This window comes from Homalodisca vitripennis, chromosome 3, assembly GCF_021130785.1.
Source record: "Homalodisca vitripennis isolate AUS2020 chromosome 3, UT_GWSS_2.1, whole genome shotgun sequence".
NCBI classification, from domain to species: Eukaryota; Metazoa; Arthropoda; class Insecta; order Hemiptera; family Cicadellidae; genus Homalodisca; species Homalodisca vitripennis.
The window spans coordinates 188,757,526-188,770,805 of record NC_060209.1 but is presented as its reverse complement, the minus strand read 5'-3'; the positions used below and the strand labels follow the sequence as shown (position 1 = coordinate 188,770,805).

Here is a 13,280-nt window from a genome sequence, read left to right as displayed (position 1 = left end):
CATCATATTTACCCTAAGACCAATGTAAACATTGTCGCTCACTCAAATCTTAGATAAAATGGCATGCACCATAATCGAACTCATTGTTCCCTATAAAAAACTGAAGCCTCATGTACAATTTCAAGTCTTTAGGTCAGTTCGTTTTCAAGTTATCGTTCGGAAAAAACATACAGAGAGAAAGGGAATTTCCCCGGCCCCTCGCGTGATAGGCACCGCTAATGCTCAGCCAATTAGCGGATCCTATCACAAGAAGTGTGCTTCATTATTCTGTTACAAAAGTTTCAAACCTCATAAAGACAACAGAACATAAGCAGTATTTACAACAGTAAAAAAGTTAAATTTTGGGCATAGATAACGCAATTTATAGTAATTATTAAGAACTGGTACGAAAAGATTGATAAACTTCCCAATTTTAAGTCACATAGTAAAACATACGAAATAACAGGAACAAACCTCCTACCACCACAGCATAACGCAAAGACAATTCAAATTTGACTAACTGCGCTCATCTCCTAAAGTGTCTCCAGACGATGGCAGCTCATTAGTCTTAGGTCCATTACAGTTCGGCCTGAATCTAAGAGCTCGCTGTGTCAACACTCCGGTACACTAGGGAGAGGCGCTCTCACTCACTCCCCTCCGACTTACCCAACACACGGCTACACTAGGGAGAGGCGCTCTCACTCACTCCCCTCCGACTTACCCGACACTCGACTACACTAGGGAGAGGCGCTCTCAATCACTCCCCTCCGACTTACCCGACACTCGACTACACTAGGGAGAGGCGCTCTCAATCACTCCCCTCCGACTTACCCAACACACGGCTACACTAGGGAGAGGCGCTCTCAATCACTCCCCTCCGACTTACCCAACACACGGCTACACTAGGGAGAGGCGCTCTCAATCACTCCCCTCCGACTTACCCGACACTCGACTACACTAGGGAGAGGCGCTCTCAATCACTCCCCTCCGACTTACCCAACACACGGCTACACTAGGGAGAGGCGCTCTCAATCACTCCCCTCCGACTTACCCAACACACGGCTACACTAGGGAGAGGCGCTCTCAATCACTCCCCTCCGACTTACCCAACACACGGCTACACTAGGGAGAGGCGCTCTCAATCACTCCCCTCCGACTTACCCAACACACGGCTACACTAGGGAGAGACGCTCTCACTCACTCCTCTCCGACTTACCCAACACATGGCTACACTAGGGAGAGGCGCTCTCACTCACTCACCTCCGACATACCCATCACACGGCTACGCCAGGCTAATATTTGCAGAACAAATAATAAATATTATTCATTTTAAACTATATTTTAAAAATTAAATAGAATAAATAACGTGCTATTTTACCTTGTATTTTTTGACGTTAGAATTTAGTGTAAAAATATTAAGTATGATAAAAGGACAATTCCGTTACCAATAACAATTAGATATAATTAATTATTTAATTTATCGAAAATCTTGTGCTTGTGACGTTTTGCAACAATACAAACTAAAAATTATTTGATTTTGGTGGAATATGTTAAAATGAAAATATTCCACTAGGAGTTGGTTGAATGATGAATACATTATTGTTAATGTAAACAATTACAAAAGTAGTAATGAAATTATAAGCAATATTGTTTGTTATTATATACAAATGTTGCTTTAATGGTTTATATTATTTAATTAGAAATGCAATTGATTAGTATTAACTATTACGTAAGGAGAACCACTATAAGGGGTCATATGCTTAAGTTTTTTATTAAAAGAATAATCTTGAATTTTTCACGTTTAATCGCGTTTAAGGTTTTGTGTATAAAACGCTAATATTACTGTAAGTTTAAATAACTAATCGCCATTAACATCGTATCAGCTATAAGAGCAGGGAGGGTCTGAAGTTGTGTAACGTGTTTACTGGGCACATGAAGGACATCATCGCGCCACGTGCAATATACCGATTCAATTTCCTGATACGGCTGCCCTATAAAGATTTCAGAGCTTATAGAAGGATGTTGCCGGAGGATGAGTGAATGGGCAGTGCTGTAATAAAGCAGGTTTATACGGTCCGGCACAACATGTTATAGCGCTCCAGATGTTTATCTCTAACCTCGTCCTCCTTGAGCTGTATCTGGAGCAAAATTTGGCAAGTGCGACAACCCGGCGCCTTTAGCACCTGACACGTCAGAACCTGTTGGCTGTCGACAGCTCGGAACCTGCAGGCGCTAACAAGTCCAGACAAAAACTAGTGTTAACAAATATTTTCAAAACCTTTAATGGATACCAGTTTTTTTTTGTATGATATTTCAAACATCTTATTAGTTATGTAATTATGTTGCGTAACATATCAGCTTGAATTTAAAGGGATAGGGAGAGAAAAAATATCTTTATTTATGATTTTGAATGTTACCAGTGTTTACTTAACATCTCATTCCGTAGCTATGGTGGAAAGGATTGATTCAATACGAATGTTGAGTTTAGCTCTTTTCACTTTCCGCTTAGAGCAGCGCTGGAATCTGACACTGCCATAGACTCGCCTCCTGGAATCTGGAGTCCACGCCTGTCTGGAGAAATAAAACATGGAAACTGCGAATGTATCATGGAGAACGATATCTCATTTCTACACAGACATAAATTTCATGTCCAACCATGAAATTTGGCTGAGCATCATATACGTAAGCCGCGGGGATGCAAATATGTTTTTCTTTATAATTTGTCTCTACGTTTGTTTGTTCGTAGGATTTTTCGAGAATGAAATAGACTTTAAATTTTGTATGCAACCCCAACGAAGTCGGTTACGCGGTACATAGTGTGTTTTGTATATAGGTATATGGGATTTTCAAATGACTGTAATTAAACTTTTATGTAGTTATTATCTTTTATTGATGATAATGTAGTATTTTGTTAACATACCAGGCAATTTATAGCCTAAAAATGACATTCCTTAGTTGAATCTCCCTTTGGAAATTCAAAACTTAAGGTTGTTGCAGAAGACTTTTATGTATATTATTAACTTTTATAGCTCGATATTTAATAACGACGTTATTACACATCGCTCAGTTATAAAAATGCTCTCCTGAACTTTACACCAGAGAGAGAGAGAGAGAGAGAGAGAGAGAGAGAGAGAGAGAGAGAGAGAGAGGTGGGAGGGGGAGGGAGAGAGAGATTCAGAATTGTGCTGGAGCAGTGAAACATTCACTGAACAATCAATGTAATCAGCTGGTTTGGGTGGGAAGTGACTGTACAGATTGACCTCCGAAATCGCCAGATTTAACAGTGTGTAATTCCTTTCTCTGTGAATATGTTCTACAACAACACAATTAAAACCCCTACTTTGGTTAGGATATAACAGTTTTTGTTACACATTATTCTCTCAAGATACCTTTACCACCAGATGTTGCGCTACGGTTACTAAAAATATCGTGAGTTATTTCCAAACTAACAGAAGCTATTGTATTTAGTGTTTTTTAATATAAAAATATGTTTTAAAGCGATTGTTATTAAAAGAACGTATACGTAATTAATCTAGTCGGGATTTTCGTATTACATACGTTACTTAAAATTTCACAGTTGACTAATATTTTCTCCGAAATTATTACTACTATTTATTTAATTCCTACTTTATTTAATTGTTTTTTTAAACTATATCTATTTGGTGACTTTCAATGTTTGAATACATTGTGGGGTACAATAATAATCGGCTAATTAGCTAGCTTATCACCGTAAGCCGCTATTAGCTGTAACTTCAACACTTTTTTCACATTTTTCTGTCATCTAAGTGTTTCTTAGATTGTTACATTAATAGTTTATCTGCTCACTCGCGACATTGAGAAAGAATGATAGGGGAAGAAAAGGTGTACAATAATTAAGAATATTTAATGCAAAAAAAAACTTTTACACATTAAGCTTTGTTTCGTTGATTTTTATTTAAACTACGTAATGTTTCTTTAAACATACTTAATGTTATAAGATTTTGCAACATTTTTGTTACATGGAACTCAAAATCCTCATTTTACAAATACTGTTTAATTTTTAAGTATAAAATGGAAAAATGCCCCTTATTGTGAAATACAAAAAATAACGGCCCTATTTTACAGTTTTGAAATAACTAATAATCAAAATAGACCTTTGTATATTACAAAACCTCATCCCGTTATCAAATTAGAACTATAATTAGAACCATTATAGCCTCAGTGCTTTCTGTCCTGCACAAGCTAAAAACAACGGAAACTTAAAATTACCTATTGGCTTGAAATAATTACTTTAAAAAAAAAGAGAGCTTTAGGCTAATTGTACAACACATTACTTTTTCCTCCCATCCAGAATATATGATATGGATTATGGAAGATGACGTAGGTAATATTATTGTGATATAAAGTTACTTGATATTGATATTGTATAATAAGACTTATTTTCTTTTCAATTTCCGCTCACACATTTGAAAAAGAGAGAGCAAAGTAAGACTAAGAAAAAAGGAAATAAGATTTGCCAAACTGAGTCATCAAACACATTGGGCAAGAACAAGAGGATGGGTATGAATTGGGAATTAAACCCACACAAAACCCTTTTGTTTCACCATCCGACGTGTAGGAACCGACATGGGCGATGACCAGGGCATTGTTAGACCTAACACAACTCCAAGGGCGAGATGTATGGAAGGTAACTGGCATGTGGGCCCCACAATAAGGCCCCGATGTCTCAGCCTCAGACTGGCGTGTTGCCTGGAGACGATGATTACGTAACGATGGTAAAGGCCAAGGAAACTGTGGGAAGACTTTCTAGGCGCATCCATGCCACGACCTCTTCTCTCCTGGTCGGTCCCACAACCTCCTTACCGCCCCGTGCCTTACTGTGTTTGTAGACATCCTCCATCACACTGTTCTGTGGATCAAAATCTAACTCGGATAAATCAATGCAACCAGGTAAGCATTGTGGAGATCTCTTGACTTACCGGAAAAAAATCGAGTAGAATTAAACATTCATGCCAATTAAAAATATATATTTATCCAACTACTTTCAAAGACAATATCCACTTAATATGTACCATCTATCGCTAACCATTAAGGTGAATAGTTATTACTCATCCCATTTGACCTTTTAAAACTGATATACCATCACAACTCGAACAAAATATGATATCAAAATTTTGTTTTTCTGGCAGCCACGCACGAAAATAATAATTTCATTTGCGGCTGGATGGTTAGAAATATACCTCTAAAATATGCTAAATGAAGAATACAATCACTGCAAGTCCAAAATCCATTTTGGAAGTAAAAATTCGGTACCCAGCATTCCCACGCCACATTCACAAAACTTCACAATAAATCTTTAAATTATTAGTGCACATTTGACAATATTAAAGAATATATATCATAAATCTCCAATTATGACCACCATACTAAAAAAGCAATACTTTTTTGTGGTTTGAATTGTCCACTAGAAAATGATTTCTACATGAATTCTATTAATTCGTCCAAACATGTAAGGAAATCTTAATTTACAATTGCCTTAGAAACTTAGCTAGCCAGCGTTATTCATTAACAATTTGAAAGATTTCGACAGTTCGCATATGTGAAAATCGTCAAACTACAAATTGTGGTATATTTTATGAACGACTTACGAGCAGAAGCTATATCCATTTAATAAAAGGTTTCAGAATGCAGACCGTTTATATCTTCGCTAGTGCTCTCTGTCAATGCTATAGAAGGACATCCAACATCTAACTCTAAGTTGCTCATGTAGAAGTAGACAGTGGAACGGACTAAAGACAGCTTTTCCCAACCCCCATTAGTGACAGGTTCCGGTAACAAACAGCCTATAATTTGGTTTAGTAATGAAAACTCAGTTTACTGTAAACCATTATTGCATCTTTCTTCGGTAAAACCTTAATCTCCTTCTTTTGTTTCCAGAGAAGAAACTCGCCACTGAGTAAGCTCAGGATAGATTCCTGCAGATTACAACGAGAGCTCAGGCTGCAGCTGGAGTCGGAGATAAGTGGAGCATATTAATATTCACCTGTTATTCTGCGTTGATTAATCTCGTTCCGTTGCTTCTAACAATCAAATGTTGATTAATTAAGGAGTGAGCTCAGGATAGATTCCTGCAGATTACTTCGAGAGCTCAGGCTGCAGCTGGAGTCGGAGATAAGTGGAGCATATTAATATTCACCTGTTATCCTGCGTTGATTAATCTCGTTCCGTTGCTTCTAACAATCAAATGTTGATTAATTAAGAATCCAGGTGTTCACTTAATCAAGCTTTACCGGGTCCAGAGACTGGCAGTCATTATCCCTGTATTAATACTGTGTTGGTACAGAGACTGATATTAAGAATAACTGCATCATTAACTTAATTTCGTTGAAGGAAAAATATGAAGTAAACAAAGGTTTAAAATACCTATTCGTCATATTTCTTTAGTAATCCAAATAGATTAGCTGGGGTTTAAGTGAACATCAACAAATTCTCATTTCAAATCGATGAAGCAATACAAAACTTCTAGATTAAATAAAGAATTGTGGACTAATTATGTTACTAATAGATACGCAATTAAACTGTGGAAAATCTAAATCCTACACGTGGCCTTTACAAGCTATTGGTAAATTTATTAAGTTACTGCCCCAGTATTGCAGCTGTGTGCATATAAAGTTAAAGTGGAGAAATAGTTACACACACACCTCTAGGTGTATAGTTTGTTTAATTATATGACTAACAGTTGCCCCAGTATTGCAGCTGTGTGCATATAAAGTTAAAAGTGAGAAATAGTTACACACACCTCTAGGTGTATAGTTTGTTTAATTATATGACTAACAGTTGCCCCAGTATTGCAGCTGTGTGCATATAAAGTTAAAGTTGAGAAATAGTTACACACACCTCTAGGTGTATAGTTTGTTTAATTATATGACTAACAGTTGCCCCAGTATTGCAGCTGTGTGCATATAAAGTTAAAGTTGAGAAATATTTTACACACACCTCTAGGTGTATAGTTTGTTTTATTATATGACTGACAGTTGCCCCAGCATTGCAGCTGTGTGCATATAAAGTTAAAGTTGAGAAATAGTTACACACACCTCTAGGTGTATAGTTTGTTTAATTATATGACTAACAGTTACCCCAGTATTGCAGCTGTGTGCATATAAAGTTAAAAGTGGAGAAATAGTTACACACACCTCTAGGTGTATAGTTTGTTTTATTATATGACTAACAGTTGCCCCAGCATTGCAGCTGTGTGCATATAAAGTTTAAAGTGGAGAAATAGTTACACACACCTCTAGGTGTATAGTTTTGTTTTATTATATGACTAACAGTTTCCCCAGTATTACAGCTGTGTGCATATAAAAGTTAAAGTTGAGAAATAGTTACACACACCTCTAGGTGTATAGTTTGTTTTATTATATGACTAACAGTTGCCCCAGCATTGCAGCTGTGTGCATATAAAGTTAAAGTCTAGAAATAGTTACACACACCTCTAGGTGTATAGTTTGTTTAATTTATATGACTAACAGTTGCCCCAGTATTGCAGCTGTGTGCATATAAAGTTAAAGTTGAGAAATAGTTACACACACCTCTAGGTGTATAGTTTGTTTAATTAATATGACTAACAGTTGGCCCAGTATTGCAGCTGTGTGCATATAAAAGTTAAAGTTGAGAAATAGTTACACACACCTCTAGGTGTATAGTTTGTTTAATTATATGACTAACAGTTGCCCCAGTATTGCAGCTGTGTGCATATAAAAGTTAAAGTTGAGAAATAGTTACACCACACCTCTAGGTGTATAGTTTGTTTAATTATATGACTAACAGTTGCCCCAGTATTGCAGCTTTGTGCATATAAAAGTTAAAGTTGAGAAATAGTTACACACACCTCCTAGGTGTATAGTTTGTTTAATTATATGACTAACAGTTGCCCCAGTATTGCAGCTTTGTTGCATATAAAAGTTAAAGTTGAGAAATAGTTACACACACCTCTAGGTGTATAGTTTGTTTTATTATATGACTAACAGTTGGCCCAGTATTGCAGCTGTGTGCATATAAAAGTTAAAGTTGAGAAATAGTTACACACACCTCTAGGTGTATAGTTTGTTTAATTATATGACTAACAGTTGCCCCAGGATTGCAGCTGTGTGCATATAAAAGTTTAAAGTTTGAGAAATAGTTACAACACACCTCTAGGTGTATAGTTTGTTTAATTATATGACTAAAAGTTGTCCAGTATTGCAGCTTTGTGCATATAAAAGTTAAAGTTGAGAAATAGTTACACACACCTCTAGGTGTATAGTTTGTTTTAATTATATGACTACACAGTTGGCCCAGTATTGCAGCTGTGTGCATATAAAGTTAAAGTTGAGAAATAGTTACCCACACCTCTAGGTGTATAGTTTTGTTTAATTATATGACTAACAGTTGGCCCAGTATTGCAGCTGTGTGTGCATATAAAAAGTTAAAGTTGAGAAATAGTTACACACACCTCTAGGTGTATAGTTTGTTTAATTATATGACTAACAGTTGCCCCAGTATTGCAGCTTTGGTGCATATAAAAGTTAAAGTTGAGAAATAGTTACACACACACCTCTAGGTGTATAGTTTGTTTAATTATATGACTAACAGTTGCCCCAGTATTGCAGCTTTGTGCATATAAAAGTTAAAGTTGAGAAAATAGTTACACACACCTCTAGGTGTATAGTTTGTTTAATTATATGACTAACAGTTGCCCCAGTATTGCAGCTTTTTGTGCATATAAAAGTTAAAGTTGAGAAATAGTTACACACACCTCTAGGTGTATAGTTTGTTTTATTATATGACTAACAGTTGCCCCAGTATTGCAGCTTTGTGCATATAAAAGTTAAAGTTGAGAAATAGTTACACACACCTCTAGGTGTATAGTTTGTTTTTATTATATGACTAAACAGTTGCCCCAGTATTGCAGCTTTGTGCATATAAAAGTTAAAGTTGAGAAATAGTTTACACACACCTCTAGGTGTATAGTTTGTTTTATTATATGACTAACAGTTTGCCCCAGTATTGCAGCTTTGTGCATATAAAGTTAAAGTGAGAAATAGTTACACACACCTCTAGGTGTATAGTTTGTTTAATTATATGACTAACAGTTGCCCCAGTATTGCAGCTTTGTGCATATAAAAGTTAAAGTTGAGAAATAGTTACACACACCTCTAGGTGTATAGTTTGTTTAATTATATGACTAACAGTTGCCCCAGTATTGCAGCTTTGTGCATATAAAAGTTAAAGTTGAGAAATAGTTACACACACCTCTAGGTGTATAGTTTGTTTTATTATATGACTAACAGTTGACCGCGGCTTCGCACACAATTTCGTAGGTTTCGCACCTGTGCAAGCACTTCTAGTTCGAGTGAATGATATTTCCGACACCAGTGTTTGGTTTGCATTCTTGCTACGATCAAGAAAATATGTTACAAAGTGTATAGGCCCTTGTAATGTATTCCTGTTTTATTCAATAGTTGGTCTTGCCTCGTTTCCCGATCAAGAATATATTTTCTCTTAAATAAAAAGACTTCATATAATCCTTTAATATTCTACGAATGTCGTTCTCAAAAAGGAAAAAATATGGATTTTGCGATAACCATTGTACACGCTACATTGCGCCATTGGCATTGGTTATTGTTAAAAGTGCAAAGGTTTGTTTGTTTTTTATAGTTGGCGACACTGCATGGGCACGTGGTATGTACTTGAGCAGACCGTGTGTATTTATTGAATAAAAGTATAAACAATATAAAATAAAATAAACACATTTATTGACATTAAGCCCCATGATCTGAGAAAAGGGTTTATATAATTTTCCATAGTCTGTAAAACTAAAGGTTCGTACAGAAAAAGTGGTGCACATGGGATTCAACGTGTACAGTTTAATATGAAAAATATTAATAACGAACGTTAATTCATATTATTAGTAGATAATTAATTCCAGGGTGTTCAGAAAGCGATGTCCAAATTTTGAAAGCAGTTTTAAATAATAAAATTGAAGGATGAAAGTTATCATTTGGTACGAGATGTGTTCTTCGGGAGAGTTCGTAATTTGTTCGGATTTTAAATTGCTAAGCCATGCCTTAAGATTTTCCACCTAATTGATAGAAATAAAACATGACGACGCTCAAACAGCAGTGTTCTGTAATATCATTGTCAGCACATCTTTATTATAACTGTCCATAGAATTGTTAATCTAATGAGACTAACTTTCCTAGATCTGTCATCGATTATGGCGGTAGCGTCTCTCCTTCTGAATTATGGTATGTAAGAATCAACTTTGAAACCTCAACTCAGTAGAAAATTTGAATGCCAATTAATTTACTACTTTCTCCCATTTGGTTCTTCAGAATTATGGTCTACGTTACGTTCCAATTTATCTCTGGAGTCTGCACAATTTAGTAAGGTTGTAATGTTCCTCATCAAACCTTTTACCTTTCAACCCAAAATTTAATTTCTTCAAATGGCATTCATAAAACCAATCTAATAAACGATTTCATACAAAATTCTGTAGCTCAAGAACTTGATAAACAGTTGAAGGCCTAGTTGAACTTGTAAAATTAAAACAAAATAACTCATACAGTAAAGTCTGTGTCCTTTTGAGCATAGAGTGATTTAGCAGCATCAAGTCAAGTATAGATTTCGAGTGATATACCTTCATCACAAACAGCTTCGCAATACTGTTTTACTTAATACCTTTGAGTGTTAGTTTCACATGAGTACAAACTGAACTCATCCAATGGTGCAAATTGAAGCAGGGAACATGGGCGCTTAGACTATCCTCTGTGGAGGACCAGAGCTAGCTCAGGTAGTAAATATTTGAACAATAACAATCAAAGTTACGTGGTGCTGTCCTAGCGTCGGACTGGAGAACTAATTTCCCGGACATCAGCATACCTCGTCCCTATAAATGATTGTATTAGTTACACTTCGTCCTCTGTTACTAATACAATCAAATGCACCCCTATAAATAATTGCATTAGTTACACCTCGTCCTGTGTTACTAATACAATCAAATGCATCCCTATGAATGATTGTATTAGTTACACCACGTCCTGTGTTACTAATTCAATCATATGCAATTCTAAAATCAGCTGATTCAGTTCAGTTGGGATCAGAAGCCTTCATTTCGGTTGGAAAGTATTTTGTAAATCCTTTCTTATTTAGATTGAAAGGGTAAAACTGGCCTTTGAGTATCTAAATGTAGGAGGCACTCGCTGCACATACTCTCGCCTGAGGTATCCGCGTACCAACACGTCTTGAAGGACTTCCTCTGCGTCGGTATTTGCAGCCCATCGAGGCCGTGTCGACGCGGTAGAAAGCGGTGATGGAGGTCACCGGGTGACTCCTGGTCAGCGGGCAGACCCGAGTCTGCAGAAAATTGGGCTTTTTTACACTACAGTTCTGCTTGACTTATCATTCCGGTAGAAGAATCGCCTCAATTGGGCTTTGAAGGCTATTGCAAGCCGTGTTTTTGTCGTTACTATTTTAATTCCCGAAAGGTACCATTTTTCAACTCAATTTTCCTTTCAGAAACTGCCCTCAGTGACCTAGATAACATCAGTTTTTGAACAACCCTAGTGAAGACGTTTTTTTTTTAAGAAGAGGCCAATCGCCTTTGTAGCCGCCCACTTGTTTGTGCTAGGATCTTGTCAGACAGGATAAGAGGAATAATCAAATAAGGTAAAAGGTTGGTGGTGATGATAAAAAAAGTGCGACGGTCACATAAAGGATTTGAACCTGCGGTATCTCTAGCTCAAAAGTCTAACGTCTTAGACCCCTCGGAAATCGCCCCATAGGGGACTTCTTTACCAGAATTGACTTTTCCAACACAACAAAAGGACTGTCAATATCCGAACCCATGTAACACTGCGAATTGCTCTTATAGAAAATCACTTATAATTAAGAATTCTAATTGGAAAACTAAAGTACTAAATGAAAAATTGAAATGTGAAATTAAAACTGATATAAACTGGGGTGAGTTCATTTTGAAAGTTCCTCAAAGAATGCTTGAAAGAAAATACAGTAAGGGTGCTTATACATTATAAGCAAGTTTACGCAAGCTTGCCTGCAGAAACAAAATTTGAAGTGAAGCGTTGAAAACAAGTGGCGACTTCTTGGAGCTCGCCGTTTGCCAATTGCACAAGCTTGTCTACTCCCGATCAGATAAGAAATACATTTGGGCTTACTGGCCAACGTGCCACTGTTCAGGTGGTTTTGGAGTAGTGACAGTGTACCATCCACGCTATTTGTAGTTTGAAATTTATTTTTCATAGCTATTTTAAATTTGTTTCGAGTTACTAAAGGAGGTTGAACTATCTATCTATTGGTGGAATAAGATAAAGGAGGAGTAAGGGATGCATCTTTGGAGTTATTCTTTTCGAGATGTAATGGAATGTGTCTAGGTATAGCATAATCCTAAAGTACAAAATTGATCTGGTTGCTGAAGTATTTCTGGAAAAATACGAATATACCTCCTGCTATCCCCTTGATCATAAACATTTTATTCGCCGTATCAAGCACAATGATCTCATCGTCTGGAAGCTCTGTTTCGACTGATTGTTGGGATCAATAACTTGCATTTGCTGATTAGGGAAACCACACTGATTAGGGAAACTTCTAGAAGCGTACGCCACAGTTCACTTGCCCAAGCGTGCTCCTAATTAATCCGCGCCCTAACGGAGAAAAGAGTAACCAAAAGGTTTTCAATCACGTTTCAGTAGAATTAGTTGGAATTGAAAAAGACCCTTAGGTTGTTAACGTGCCACCAAAAATAAGTCATTTTGTGAAATATGTTTACATTATTTATCTCTTTACCAGTGTGTTACCTCCCTTTCCTACTGCAAATGTAATATTTGAAATCTTAATTGGATTTGTTAATTACAGTGCTACAGGATGCAGTTAACTAATTAGATTATGTATAATTTCCAATTAAAATATGAAATTACATGTCAACACACCGAGGATGTAACAAGATGGAACTGCTTCAATTAAGAGGAAAAGAAAACAATTACATAAATAAAGCAGAACATCTGGGTTTTCTTGAGGGAAACTGATAACAGTTTTTATTATTGAAACTAAATATTCTTGTGTCACTGGAGTGGTCTAAATTCAATGCTTCAATTGAGAGGGGAAAAACAATACGACAAATATCGCAGAGCATCTTGGTTTACTTCTGGGAAATTATAACAGTTTTTCTTGAAACCAAATATTATTATGTTACGGGAATAGTTTGAAATCATTTATCATTAAATCTATTACCAGTGCAACATTAACATGAAGGCCGTATAAATGATTAA

At 36.4% G+C, this 13,280-nt stretch overlaps 1 protein-coding gene across 2 annotated transcripts in view; it reads right to left on the bottom strand.

Annotated features, from left to right (window-relative positions):
• LOC124357877 (glutaredoxin domain-containing cysteine-rich protein CG31559-like) overlaps positions 1-13,280 on the bottom strand; it is a 288,139-nt gene that overhangs the window by 133,115 nt on the left and 141,744 nt on the right. The gene's annotated exons all lie outside the window — the stretch shown is intronic.